At 40.1% G+C, this 5748-nt stretch overlaps 1 protein-coding gene across 7 annotated transcripts in view; it reads left to right on the top strand.

Moving 5' to 3' along the window:
- Window positions 1-166: 166 nt before the first annotated feature.
- LOC106530896 (suppressor of tumorigenicity 7 protein homolog) overlaps window positions 167-5748 on the top strand; it is a gene marked incomplete in the record, with an annotated part of 79728 nt that continues 74146 nt past the window's right edge. For 5 of the 7 annotated variants that reach the window (XM_014026622.1, XM_014026621.1, XM_014026620.1 and 2 more), the window contains 1 exon segment: window positions 167-291. 7 annotated transcript variants of the gene reach the window in all.

The following is a 5748-nucleotide window of genomic DNA, read 5'->3' as shown; positions in this document are numbered from 1 at the left end:
GCCCCCTAGTGTCCCTCCAGGAGATTCAGCCACAAAACTATACGGACTTGAATTTATCTTTTCAAAATAAACTTTAAAAGTCCGATAATACAATAAAAAATAACAGAAGCATCAACAACAACAATAATAGCGACATCTCCAGGCGACTGGTGCTGATTAGCCGGTGGCTAGCTGTTAGCTCAGCCGGACCGCAGACACGTCCTCCACTTTCAACACATGTTGAAGTTGAGCTGGAAGAAATGTTAGCTCCGAGCAGGGACACCACCGGCTTCCCCACCTACACTAACTAAGGTAAGGACACAAACGGATTTTACTCAACTGTGTTAACTCTTCTTTTGTTTGCTTTTATCTAGATATATACATTTATAAAGTTTTCACGCTTCGCAGCGGCAGTAGCCGACCTGGCAGTTCATGTTAGCGGGGTTAGCTAGCCAGGTTAGTGGCTGCCTCTCTGAGCCGAACACAAGTAAAACTTCACGTTTGACAAACATCAGCTGGACGTTTTCTAGCCAAGTGAATGATTAGTTTTCCGAGAAGTAAAAGCCGACTCCAGGCGGCTGAGGCTTGTGTTGTTTTCGGTCAGTATAATGCTGCTTTAAGAGCTCACTTTATTCTGTATGAGCTCCATGCATTGTTTGGTTTTTTAAAAAGTGTCGCTTATTGAAGAAAACATTGTTGTGGGTCTGAGAGCCGCTCACAGCTTCAGCTCTGCTTTGCGTCTTTGTCATCTTTGCTTTTTCCACTCATCACTCTGATTGAGAGCTGAGCTGCAGATGAATGTACTTTTTTTAAAAAGCCAGCTGTCTGGAGCAGATCACGCACACACACACACACAGACACACACAAGCATGGCTCCTGGGGGATTATGGGACAGGTGACAGGCTGCTGTCACCATCACAAACTGGTTGCCCGACAAAGTCCAGTCCTCCTTGTGTCAGAAAACAGCCAAGGAAATCAGTTTAGATGATCTGCACTTTAAATTTATTTAAATTCCTGCAAAATAAAAGTTTTATGCTGCAGTTAGGTAGGTGGCTCAGTTGGTAGAGGCTTGCATCCCATCCTGGGACCTTTTTATTGGTGCACTTTCCTTGTTCAATCCGTGCACGAGTGGGTTTTCTCTGGGTGTTCTGGTTTCCTGTAGACTAGAAACATGTTAGGTGAACTGGTAACTTTAAATTGTCTCTAGTTGTGAGTGAGAGGGTGAATGGTTGTTTGTCTCCATTAGAGCTGCCACAAACGATTATTTTTATAATCGATTAATCACCGATTATTTTTTCGATTAGTCGACTAATCAGATCATATGTTAATTTAATATAAAACATAGAGCTTATCACGCCAGAATGCAGCTGCTATTATATAACCATGGTTAGATTTTAGCTATATGCTAACTAAAAATAATTGCTGTGGAAGACAAGTTCTGCTCTGCAGATATTACACAGGTTTCTCTTTCATTTTCTAAAATGATCCCACACTTTGAGCTCTGTTGTCAGGTAGCCATGATACCAGAGCCTGTCTGTATAATGTCTTGTGACGTCCACGGCCTACCCCAGTTACCACTACTGTGCATGTGTGTCAAGGACAGAAAGGCAGATGTGGCAGTGGAATGTGTCAAAGCAGTTTGGAGAGAAAAACAAAGTGAAGAACAAAGTAAAGAACAAAAAAAAAGAAAACGATTAATCGATTATTAAATTAGTCATCGATTATTTTAATAATCGATTAGTCGTTGATTAATCGTTGCAGCTCTAGTCTCCATGTGTCTCTGTGATGGACTGGAGAAGCAGATAAAGGAGATGGATAACTGGACTAGGGCTGCCACTATTAGTCGACTAGTCACGATTATTGTCGACTAATTTAATAGTTGATGTGTTATTTTTTCTAACTTTGTTTTTCTCTCCAAACTGCTTCAGCACCTTCCACTGGCGTTTTGTCCTTGACACACATGCACAGTAGTGGTAACAGCCTATATGCCACGGACATCCGGTCCAGCACTTGATGCCACTCCCAACACTTCCAGTTCACATTCAACACAGTGTTAGCAAAAGATTTTTTCACTCAACAACGACTCTTAATGATCTCCACAGTACAGAATTAGCATATTACATGTACCAACGTTAACACAGGAGACGAACAGGTCCAGACAAGTGGAAAAAAATCACTCCAAAGTGGATTAAAGTCATAAAGACAAAGGAAAGACGTTCATGTTTATGGTTCCAGAATTTAGCCTTTTTCACTATTCCGTGGCTGCTTGTTCTGTGAATTTTTCACATAGAGCTGTGACACTTATATTGTTGGAAAGAGCAGAGTCTGGGCTTTAAATTGATGGGCTACTTGTGTGGTTTGGATTGTTTTCCCCAACGTTAGTGAACTGGAAACGTAATGATTATCAGGTGGAGGTTAGGGCTGCCACAATTAATCGATTAATCGATGACTAATTGATTTATTAAAATAATCAATGACTAATTTAATAATTGATTAATCGTTTTCTTTTTTTTTTTGTTCTTTACTTTGTTTTTCTCTCTGTCTGGACGTCACAAGACATTATACAGACAGGCTCTGGTATCATGGCTACCTGACAACGGAGCTCAAAGTGTGGGATCATTTTAAGAAAAYGAAAGAGAAACCTGTACAATATCTGCAGAGCAGAACTTACCTTCCACAGCAATTATTTTTAGTTAGCATGTAGCTAAAATATAACCATGGTTATATAATAGCAGCTGCATTCTGGCATGATAAGCTCTATGTATTATATTCAATTAACGTATGATCTGATTAGTCGACTAATCGAAAAAATAATCGGTGATTAATCGATTATTAAAATAATCGTTTGTGGCAGCCCTAGTGGAGGTTCTGCTGCTCTCGGTGCTCGGGGGGATGGGGGGCTCGTCGCTCGGCTTTATTCTACGCTGTAATATACACTCTAACAAGGTTTTACTTTTGCCTGAAACTCATGACAAAGTCGCATAAAAACATTTCATATAACACAAACACGCGCACACACCTACCTTTGTACCAGCTGCTGTGTTAGCTTCCTGCTAGTTGTCGTGTGGAGGAGGTCTTTCCTCTCTCGTCTTGGCAGTAAAAGGGGATAAATGTACATTTCCCTTTTGTAACCTCCATCTTCTCATTTCTGATGCTGGCTCTTGAATATCCTCAGGTTAGAAATGCCGATTACAAACACAAGCGTGAGCTTTTAAAGATAAGTTTTCCCTGTAATGCTATGATCCACAGCTGTCACCTCCTCATCAAGAGGAAAAAGGATAAAAACTAACGACTCTATTGTACCTGCTGCTTAGTGAACACAACGGCACACAACAGAACTCATGTTTTATACCAGTAGATCACAAATGCTTCAACTTTTGTGACTTTTTCATGGACTAGTAGCAGCTAACGCTAAAAACATAGGCAGTAAGCAGGGAGTGGAAGAGAGGAGTATGGCAATAATTTTACCGGAAATACATCATTAATGACCGTGGCATATAGGCTATTAGGGCTGCCACAAATTATTATTTTTAGAGTTGACAAATCAGTGATTAATCGACTATAAAAAATACAAAGTTATAAAAAAAAACGACGCATCGACTATTAAATTTGTCATTGACAATTTTAATAGTTGACATAATCGTGATTAGTCGACCAGTCGTCCTAAACTGAACCAGTACCATAATGGTGAGCCAAACCCAGGCTTCACAGTGTCGCAGTATTCAAATAATACTGTAAGAATACGTCACACAGTTTCTGTAAGATTCATGTAGTTAAGTGTAAGACCTACACAAATTACAAAAAATGAGTCATTGTAAAATTTCATTCAAATGAGAATACAACAAAACTGAGGAGCAAAGCAACCAGGATTTATTTATCTAAATAAATTTATTTTGAAAGGACTGCTGCATGATGGGAGTTTTAGTTTTTTAACAGTGCGATATTGGCTGTGTCTCAATTCATGGGTTGCAGCCGACGTCAAACGACTTCAACCTTGTTTGTTGGCAGCTTATGTTACCACTGTTCATCGTAGGCCCCTACAAATGTGGTCGACAAAACTCCCGAAGACATCGGCTGCATGTGAGTATCCTACGTGGCCAACGGTATCCCAGAATCCATTGCGTTGTCAGCAAATTAAACAGAAAAACAAAGACGGCTGAGGTTTTATTAGAATTTTACAGTGGAGTTTTTCTTTTAAATGAGTGAGTTTGGTAAATAATCAGGGACTGAGAAATGTAAGTTAAACAACTAAACTGAAGAATGTTTTGTTCAATGAGATGTTAAATATAATGCAGTTACAAGTACTGATACTGGGCTTAAACCCAAACCATTAATGCTTTTTGTTTTATTTACTTTTCTCCTAAAACTGAATTTTATGAAGTTATACCTCGAAACAACAACTGAAGCGATGTGAAATAAAATGGATCACCATGATAAGGAGGCAGTGTGTGCTCACACAAACAAACGTCTTCTGTAAACTGGACCGTCTCATTTCACAGCCGTTTGTGCAGCCGACATGAGCGGCCTACGGCCCACGTAGGGTGTGGCCAACGTCGACCGTGGTCTACATCGGCTGCGACCCATGAGTTGAGACACAGCCATCATGTGGAATCCTCAGACAGAACTACACCACAGAATGAATGAGTATCCACAATGAATGAATAAATGTACAAATTTAAGATCACGACAGCGATGATGCAATGGATCTGTGGTTATCACTGCTTCCTCACAGCAAGCAGGTCCTCAGGGCAAATGTTTGGGCCTGGGGTCTTTCTGTGTGGAGTTCACATGTTCTTCTCATGTTTGTGTTTTCTCTGGGCACTCTGGTTTCCTTCCACAGTCCAAAAATATGATGTAAAGCTGCCTTCAGGCCCAGGTTGCATCAGGAACAGCATCTGATGAGAGGTCCCTGAAAAGGGAGCAGCTGGAAAAAAAAAACAATTTTACCTATGATGACAAGATGCTCCACGCCTGTTTTTGTTCTGTGAATCTGGCTCCATTTCTGAAAACTCATGTCTTTGTGGGATGTGGTCCTGCTCCGTCTGTGATTTATGAACAGCCAGAAGAAGCATAAAGACCTTCATTGAACTGTTTTATGTCCTGGTTTTTATGAGAGGAGGAGCTGCTCAACACTTCATGTCATCAAACAAACCAAAAACTAAACACTTTGGCTCTAATAACTTAATAAAAGGTATTTAAACCAAATGAATGGTACGATGAAAAAATAGTTGGTTTTTTTTGACACGTGGCTGTGTCTCAATTCAAGGACTGCAGCCTACCTAGACCGCAGCCCACAGAGTCCGGGTAGGCTGCATGAAACTTGTGAAATGAGATTGTTTAGCCTTTGCATGACGTATGTTTGCATGACCACGCACTACCCCATTACCATTGTGAAACCTTTTATTATCACGTGCCTTCAGATACTGTGAGAATGACTTCACAGTTAAAAACATTACGCGTAAAAAAACAAAACAAAACAAAAAACAGTATTTTGGGTTTATAGCTCTATTACAGTACTTGTAGTTGCATTTTATTTAACATCATTGCATAAATTTTATCAGCTAAGTTGCTAAGCTTACATTTAAAATAGTGCTGGGCGGTATGACCAAAATTTTATATCACGGTTTTTCGACATTTACACCGGTTTCACGGTATAACACGGTATATATGTATATATATCTACACTCACCGGCCACTTTATTAGGTACACCTGTCCAACTGCTCGTTAACACTTAATTTCTAATCAGCCAATCACATGGCGGCAACTCA

This window comes from Austrofundulus limnaeus, unplaced genomic scaffold, assembly GCF_001266775.1.
Source record: "Austrofundulus limnaeus strain Quisiro unplaced genomic scaffold, Austrofundulus_limnaeus-1.0 Scaffold573, whole genome shotgun sequence".
Taxonomy (NCBI): Eukaryota; Metazoa; Chordata; class Actinopteri; order Cyprinodontiformes; family Rivulidae; genus Austrofundulus; species Austrofundulus limnaeus.
Note: the sequence above shows the minus strand (reverse complement) of the source record. Positions and strands in the feature narration are given on the sequence as shown.